The sequence below is a fragment of the Medicago truncatula genome, chromosome 4 (assembly GCF_003473485.1).
Source record: "Medicago truncatula cultivar Jemalong A17 chromosome 4, MtrunA17r5.0-ANR, whole genome shotgun sequence".
Taxonomy (NCBI): domain Eukaryota; kingdom Viridiplantae; phylum Streptophyta; class Magnoliopsida; order Fabales; family Fabaceae; genus Medicago; species Medicago truncatula.
Window position 1 is genome coordinate 47,856,710 of NC_053045.1, and position 9,400 is coordinate 47,866,109.

Sequence of the window (9,400 nt, forward strand, 5' to 3'; positions counted from 1 at the left end):
CACTAAATATGTGTATCACTTTCAATTAAAATCAAGATATTTTAGGTAAATCATATTGCAAAAATACATTTAAGAAACCTTAAAACATGTAATGAGTATCACTAATCTATAGATTGAGAGTTCTCAGAAGCTTAACTCAGTTAAGTAAAAAAAAGGATTGTTCCAATGATATACAAGTAAAAAAACTGTGTTATGAAGATGAAACCATGCCTTTATTAATGTTCACACTTCTTCCAAATAAGCATTACTATATGAGAATGAGAATCATCAAACAATCTGCGACTTTCTCTGTATGAACCAAACACAACGTACCTTCTCAACAGAAATATTCCAATTCCACCGAAACCTTACAACATTAACATGTTTCATTGTTTATTAGATTCAAATTTAATTCAGCAGCATTCATCTCCCATGGGACATGCAATTAGTAGTTACTAATCTAATCTTGAATAAAATGCACAAAATTAAAGTGACTCTTATTTTTCCACGTCTTGCTTAGGAAAATAAAGTAAAGAGTAATGGATTGGCCAACTTATCTTTGCACAATTGCACCACTGTATTATCATTTAGCAGATACGATAATCAAAAGTTTGATTATTACATTACAATTCTTTATATCAATTATTAAAGTAATAAATAATAATCATATACTACAGCAGTATAATTAATTGGGATTAGAGGCAATTATACGTGGAAGTGTTTGGCAATTTTCATGCGCACGTGCAATCTTTACCTAGTGACATTCGAATAAATATAGTTTAAATGTGGAAACACTTAGGCCACATATAGCTTAGAGACAAGAAACAAAAAGAAAACCATGAAGAGGAAAGTGACTGCCAATTTAAATAATTACCATAAAAAATAAAGGAGACATAAAAGATTAAACAGTGATTAATTATTGGTATTTTTAATTTATAATTTTACTATAAAAAGAAATGAAGGTTAAGGACAATTACAAGTGGTGAGTTAAAGTCAAATTTGGCTGGCAATAATCTTATTTTTTATTAGTTATGTTTTCACCTTAAAAGTTAAAATTGTGGAGGACAAACATCTCTTTCCTAGCTTCTTCTATATTAAGGTGGGATTAGGCTCATGTGACCATACTTGCCGGGTGTTAATGTGACACTATGTAGTAATTAATATTATCCTTAAGAGCTCAATACATGTTTAGATCCAAATTGTTGTTAGACAATTAAAAGGGTAAGCTATGGCTATGAGGAAAAAGCCTACTGCTACACTAAGTGAATACTTAATTAGTTTTTCTTAAGCATTTATTTACTGTGAATATTAAATTGCTTAGTGAATTACCCTGATATTTCAATCTTGTCTACCTTTAGCAATAGGTCAGGGTCAATTGACTTTGAAGCACAATGATAATTTGAATAGTAGGAAGTGATTTGAGCTTAGATATAGTATTGTTTGATTTTTAATTAGGTTGCACTATATCTTGTCTTTAAACGTAGAATTCTCTGACCCATTTGGGTTGACCTGATGATATTGATTTGAGATTTTAGAGTGTGCTTCTCAAAATCTCATGTTCGATTCTCCCCGATGTTAATTTGAGTGGGCTAATTTAACTTCTTTGAAAAACAATATATACTATGATGAGAAGATAAATTAAGTATTTAGTCATCATGATTGCTAGTTAACTATATACTATATTAGGGATATACATAGTACCATAAAAGATCATAAACGGATAAAATAGAGAAAGCCAGAGTTAGTGTGTGAAACAATTGATAGCTATATAAGCGAGAATAAAGAGCCAGGCAATTGGTGGTGAAATGAGAAAGGTTTTTTTTTACTGCTTATTTTTCTACCCTAGGAGTTTCTTGCGTACCCTATGTAATTCTGATTATAAAATCCGAATAGTATAACCACCTCATAAAACCTTCAAAAACACGTTGAAACATTTCGGATTTTAAAATCCGAGTAGGGCGCGGGACAAACTATAGGTGGGAAAAGTAATGGCTTTTTTTTTGGACTCAAATGACAAAGGGCTAAACCTTTTTGTTCATTGCAGGCCCATGTTAGTTCCCCTGTGTGTTTTTTGTCTTGCAAGGTTTCTTAGATGGTTACTCTTTTGACTCCCCTTATTTACTCAAAAAGCTTATAAAACAACATATAGTGAAAAAAATATGCTTCTTATGTGTTTGGAATGACAATCATATAGTAAAAAAACAGATTAAAATAAGCTAATAAGTAATTTAAGAAAAATAAAAAACCAACAAATAATATTTTTTTTTTGAATAACAAACAAATAGTATATTATGTACCTATAAAAAAAAATATTTAAATATAGGCTTTAATATGCAAAACGTCCCTGTAATTTCGCGTGTTTTTGCAAATCGTCCCTGTATCTTTTTTTGTTTCAAAATCATCCTTCTAAGTTGCCAATCGTTTGCAATTCATCCCTCCCGTTAACTCCCGTTACAAAAACGTTGTGGTGGCAGACGGAGACACATGTGGTGAAGTGTGAGTTGGCAAAAGCTTGCTTATGTGTCAAGAGAGATGATGCGTGGCTAGAAAGGAGGGATCAAAACCAAAAGCGCAAAATTGCAGAGGGATGAAATTTAAAAAAAAAAAGTAAATTTAGTTCATTCCTCTCCCTCTATTTTTTCTTCTTCATCTCCAACCCCAATTTCTTCATCTCCAACCCCAGTTAAAAATGTGTATGTGTTGGATTTTTGATGATAAGAGTGCATCAACATATTCTTAGTTTTTCTCCCCAAAATCAAGAACACTTCACACTAGGTAAAGGCTCATAATACCACTTGAATTCATTGATTTCATGTGAAGAATAGAAAAGAAGGGTGAGCTGAGTGTGTTGTTGAATGCGTTCAAAAAGAGAAGTAACATGGGGAATCACCAATAGAAACATGGCTGAACGAATTGCAAATATCTACTTCTTTTTCTTTCTTTTCTATTGAAACAAGAAAAAGAATCATGGAAGGAAAGGAGAAGAAGAAACATTGCACATCTAGGTGTATTTTTGGATCAAGCGTTTGAGATTTGATACTCTTAAATTATCCCTCTCAAACCTGTAGAACAATCACTTATTCTCCATTACAACAATGGGGGTCAATAATTTGTGGGACATTCTCGAATCTTGCAAGTAAACGGTTCCTTTTCACCCATCTCTAGTTAACTCACTTACTCACAATTTCTCCTTTCAAGTTTCTCCTCCAAAATTTGCTTTTTCTTGTTGAATCGAGTACCCTTTTGGATGAATTAAAACATGTATGTGTTGGATTTTTGAGTTGTTGCATGAACAAAAGGGTGCTTTTGGATCTGTCTTGTTTGAGGATTTATGAATTTTTGGATTTGGGTTTAACACTAAATGGGAAAAATGGGTTTATTTCTGTTCCTGTTGTGGTTTAACATGTGAGTGATGCTTGGTACTTACAGACTAAAATATGTTAATGCTTAAGATGGTAGAGTTTTAATTGGGGTTGGAGATGAAGAAGAAAAAATAGAGAGAGAGGAATGAACAAAATGTACGTTTTTTTAATTTCATCCCTCAGCAATTTTGCGTTTTTGGTTTTGATCCCTCCTTTCTAACCACTCATCATCTCTCTTGACACATAAGCAAGCTTTTGCCAACTCACACTTCGCCGCGTGTGTCTCCGTCTGCCACCACAACGTTTTTGTAACGGGAGTTAACGGGAGGGACGAATTGCAAACGGCTAGTAACTTACAAGGATGATTTTGAAACAAAAAAAGATACAGGGACGATTTGCAAAAACACGCGAAATTACATGGACGTTTTACATATTTAAGCCTTAAATATATGTATGGTTTGGTTGGTTTTGAAAAATCAATCCAAAATAGAATCCAAGTGGTATCTTAAAAAAGACATCCAAAAACATCTAATAATATCCGGTTTTATGAGGTTTTTGGTTTTTTTTAATCAACTTATGACTTTAATTTGGATCAACTTGGATTTGAACACTTTTAGTAAGAATGATAGAATCAAGGTTTTGTAAAAAAAGAAGAAGAAGATAGAATCAAGTTAATTTTGTCAAACTTACCTTTCATTCATACATACATTGAGCAGGTTTGGACAGTTTATTTGAGCTTATTTACTAGCACAAGCACTTGCGTGATTGTTCGAAAGAGTTTCTGAAAACAATTTATGACATGTGCATAAGCTATTTTCAACTTATATCAATAAGCTTTCCATAATATCTTATAAAATCAGTTTATATTAAAACAGTTCAAATTTATTTTACCTTTTATAATAGAAACAACTTATACATAAGCACTTAAATGATAAATGTTTATGTTATAAGTTGTTAATTAAGCTTTTTTTTTTTTTTTTTTTTTTTTATCCAAACAAGGTCTATGTCAAGAAACATGTCAAACTTAAGCTGTAAATTTCAAAACTGACCTGAAGTCATACATGAATTATTTCCACATCTTCATGTTATTTGAGACCTTGCAACTTAACTGCTTGTAAGTTATGCAGACTTTCAAATATAAACTAAAATCTTCACACTCACTATTGAAAAGCCCTCCTTTCTACCCATCTAGAAAATTATGATCTACCTCCCACTACTCATAATCCTTGCTGAATCTCGCTTCAAAACAAACCACAACGATATTGGACAGCCAAACCCTTTTCCCTCAACACAAATTATTATCTTTGCAGGTTCAATGATGTTAAACTCTTTTAATACTCTTCCTTCCAAATATGATTTTATTCCTTGCCTTGCATATTTCCTATGTAGAATTCGTTTAAGGTTTCACTAGAACTAACTTTATCACAACAATTAAAATATATCAATGAGAATTTTTTTATGTTTTTCCTTTGAAACAGAAATTGTACATGTCAAGAGCTATAAGAAGGGGGTGATGAATGGATACAATTCATTCACCTCCACAGATTAGTTATTTAGACTTTGCAAGCGCTATTAATTAGCATTCATATAGCGAACTTGACCAATTTTGTAGGTACATGTTCCAAAGGTGAATATGCATAAAACCCAAGGCTAACCTTACTTTACAGTCATCAACATTGACAGTTGCAGTTGAAGAGAATGTTAAAATAGGATTAGGATCGTCCAAATGCACACATTGAAACAACTGCCACAGATGACATATGACATATCACTGAAACATCCTACACTATCAACAAAGAAAAAAAAAACAGTACCATTGAATCTTCAAAGCGTAAAAGAATTTTGATTGTTGCGATGTCATGTCTCAATAAGTAGAGCAGTAGATAACCTACATATAATATAATTCTATAGACACAATGTGCATTCTAAATTTTCAATAAGACATGACCAAAGAAGGAGCAAAAGGGCTATAAATCATAATTATTCTTGAGCCATTACTATTGACAGTAAAGAACTCGTTCATCTTTCAAAGCCTAGCATAACTTGTTAGATGAAATTTTCCAGGTGGAAAGCAAATGTAAAGGAATTTAAAGTATATATTAACAAAGTATTCCAGCATGCCATGCTAACTAATTAACAATGAACTTGTCCAACCTTCACAGAGTAGATTACTATCAGTGTATTCAAGATATAGAGCAAAAAAATGTTATCTACAATTTCTCACAACTAATTAATCACAAGCTTAGGAGTTATCCATGTTTGTTGACCACCCTAAACTTCACAACATGAAACTCCATGTTAGATGCTCTACCACCCTAAACTTCTATCGTTGACTTATTTGAATTTATTTATTGACATAAACACTTGTGAGACTGTCTGTGAGAGCTTAATGAAACAACTATAGCTTACATAAAAAATGTTTGACTTTATTTTATCTTTTGAATAGAAACTGCTTATGCCTAAGCACTTGTATGATAAGTACCTAACGGCCCCGTTTGGTTTGAGCTTATGAAAAATAGCATATGTAAATAAATAAGTTTTTATTTTATTTTATAAGCTCTCACTAACGAAAATTGTATCTTCATAAATGGTTTTTTCATAAACTACCTTAAAAGCTTGTAAATAATACATTTTTTTTCTTCTGAGGGAACTTGTAAATAATACATAAAAACTTATTTATTTGCAGAAGCTGTTTTATATAAGCTTTAAAATATGCTAATCCAAACGGGCAATGCAATTTAACCAGGAAAATAAATTACGCAGGCAATATTTTTTAAATGAAAATCTATAACATTTCAGAACCTTTGAGAAAAGGTAAAGGTAAAGGGAAGATATCTACACACAAAGAATCTTCATCTCCGCTCCTATTTCTATTTACAACTTCAACTCCCTCGCATCTAACCTTTAGCACTCTAGCAAGAATCATGTCAAAAACTAAAGTTATTTTGAGGTAGTCATCCTCATGTTTTAACTAGCACACATAGAAATAATTATCATCCTCAAACTCTGAAACTCCTAACACTCCTAAAGAAAACGTGAATTATCTTTTAGAGAAAACAGGTTCTTCTTCACCTTTCAGTATTGCAATAATATCATGTATGCCAGGTCTCCTAGATTTTTCATTTGTGACACAAGCAGTTGCGGCTTCAATCATTCCACCGATTTGATTTGAGAATCTCAAATTTGCGCTTCAGTTGAGGATCAAGCAACGGCTCCTTTCCCCTTCTGTAGATATGGTCCCATCCCATAGGACTAAACTCACCTCTCTTGGAGACCTTTTCGTTTTAATTGGTTTCTGTCCACTAATGAGTTCCAATAAAACCACCTCAAATGCATAAACATCAGTATTATCTGATACTTTTCCACGTTGGAAATACTTCGGAGCCAAATAACCAAATGTTCCTTTGACGGTTTTACAAAGGAAAGGAACGGAAAGGGTTCAAGTCCATGTAGCTAATCCGAAATCGCATCTTCGGAGCCTTCTTAGAAGAAAGAAAAAAGAAGACTGTTAGAGGGCTTAATGTCTCTATGAACACACATCTTTCGGTTTCCATTATGCAGATAAGTTATAGCCCAATTGCAACCTTGTACCTCATAGACCAAGGGAGTGTTGAACTACCATTCCCACCGTTCTTCCTCACAAAAACATACCCTCCTCGGGGTCAATACAAAAAGCAACAAATGGAACAACATTTGCACTATATATGGACTTGTTTGGATTGATTTATTTTCAATCTTATAAAAAATAGTTTATGCAAATAAATAAGTTCTCACTAATAGAAATTGTATCTTCATAAATTGTTTTTTCATACACTACCTTAACAATCTTATAAATAATACATAAAAGTTTATTTATTTGCATAAGTTTAAAAATAAGTCAATCGAAACGAGCTCTATGAAGAGAACTAGCAATCATCAACTTCAACTCCCTAGCACGAGATTCACTAACCCAATTACCTAATGCAGTATTAAGCAAGTAAAATATAATCCACTCAAAGCATCAATCCAAGGCCAAATATGCTAACAACTAACAAAACTGAAATTCACATTCAGTAAAAGACAATTAATACAGCAGTAAAAATAACATTTTAAGAGATAGGTTTCTGAGTGAAGAGCTAAAACACTAAAAAAATCAAAATTCCATTGTCTAAAACAGAGAAGAAACAAATATTTAACATGGGCATAGAGTGGTTAGAAGTTTCAAAATGAAATATACAATTAGGTCATTTGAGATGGAGAAGTTGAGTTGGGGATTGAGAATGGAGGTAATAGCAACACAGCTTCCTCTGTTTCAATTGGATCAGACCTCAGTATCTGTCACAGATGAGAAAAACACAAAAATTAATATAAAAATCTGAATCATGCAATGAAATATATGAAAAAGAAAGTAGTGAGAGAGAGAGAGAGAGAGTACTGGGTCTTGAAGAACAGGTTTGGTGTCATCCTTTGCTGGCATGAAAGGAGGTTTGGGTTTGTTGTTGTTATTGTTGTTCATGGTGTTTGATTTGATCGAATATTGCGAATGAGTATTGTTCATCTTTTATGTATAGTTTCTGTTGTTACCAACACTTCACTATTCTGATCAATTGAATTGAAACAGTTGTAAAATTTACTTTTGATTTTTTTATTTTATTCGGGGGTGGGAAAACAATTTGTCTTTTATTTTTTTAGACCATGCTGTGTTATATTTCTTCTACGGATATTGTTACTTGAGAATTGTTTTATGGACCCCCTAATTCCTCATAAGCCCCCAAAAGATAAAAAAAAAAAATACCCTTATAAGGAAATTGCTCTTTAGGCACTTAGTAAAAAAACTGAACGGTGGTTAATTACCATTCAGTAGGACACGCAAGAAACATATAGTGAGATAAAAGTATGATCGTCCATATTTTTTTAGCCTAGCCTGCTATATGTCTATTTGTTGGTGGATCCAGGGTGTTCAAGGGCTCCAGGCCCACTAAATTTTTATTCCCATTTTCACTTCTGCCTGACATTCTTAGATTCTCTCTAGTAACATTTTTTCCCAGGAACATAGAAATACATTTTTGTTATCGCCACTGTTGTCCATTATTGTTTCTCTATCCTTAATCGTCGTCACTCTCTTTGCCTCTGCTCTCCTAGGTCGTTTGTCTTCTCCCTCATTTGTGTATTGAACGACGGGAGAAAATCATCTTCAGTGACAGGAGAGTGCAGTGGAATAATAACCCCATATTTTTCTACAATTGACTTAGTCAAAATTATTGAAAAACCATTAAATGGTGGAGATTGACACTGGACTGTATCCAATGAAAAATTCATTGGAGAGAATCCCCATCCTTGAACGACACACTAAAATTTTGTTGACACTTAGATGCTAATGATTTTGTTGCAATCTATGAAATTGATATGCATTTTAGCCACTGCATAATTGTATTTAAATTTTATGGTTCTACATCAAATTTGAATTCTCTCTTTTGGCATAAACCCTAAGGTATTTATTTTTTATTTTTGAAATGTTTGACTCCTTATCTCCTCATTTTGAGTTCTCCTTGATTACTATGTACACACCCTTTCACAAGCAAATTTAAATTATGGATTTCTTTGTTCATAACTATTATTGAATTAGTCTATAATTATAGCAAATCCTACCTTTATTGCTTCACAATGAATCTAATTAATCAAATGTCACCAAAAAAAATCTAATTAATCAAATCATTTCTAGCTATATACGTCTAAAATGTGAAAAGTATTTCGTAGTATCATCATCATGCACTTCAGGTTTAAATGTTCATATTTGAATCAACCGGAGATGCTTTCAGATCAACAAGAGGTCCACGCATAATTAAGTCAAAGAGTTTTATAAAATGAGATAAATAGTTCACTAAAAAAATATATCCTATTTTTGGGACAGACGGAGTAAATAAAATGTAAAAAAAATTAATTATGTCAATATTGCAAACAATTTGAGAAATTTGAACCAAACAATGTCATACTTGATAAATATATTAGATAAACACCGATAAATGTTTGCCATATTTAATTAGATCTGATAATGCCCATTTTTTTTGTGAAAGGATCTG

General features: G+C 32.3%; 1 long non-coding RNA gene and 1 pseudogene across 1 annotated transcript; both read right to left on the bottom strand.

Annotated features, from left to right (window-relative positions):
* Nucleotides 1-6,096: 6,096 nt before the first annotated feature.
* On the bottom strand, nt 6,097-7,065 carry LOC112420922 (receptor-like cytosolic serine/threonine-protein kinase RBK2; annotated as a pseudogene).
* A 244-nt stretch (nt 7,066-7,309) lies between these two features.
* Nucleotides 7,310-7,895, bottom strand: LOC25493530 (uncharacterized). The gene is made up of 2 exons (XR_003011064.2): nt 7,756-7,895; nt 7,310-7,655 (listed from the first exon to the last, which is right to left on the bottom strand). It is a non-coding gene; the product is annotated as an uncharacterized lncRNA (long non-coding RNA).
* Between the last annotated feature and the right edge of the window lie 1,505 nt (nt 7,896-9,400).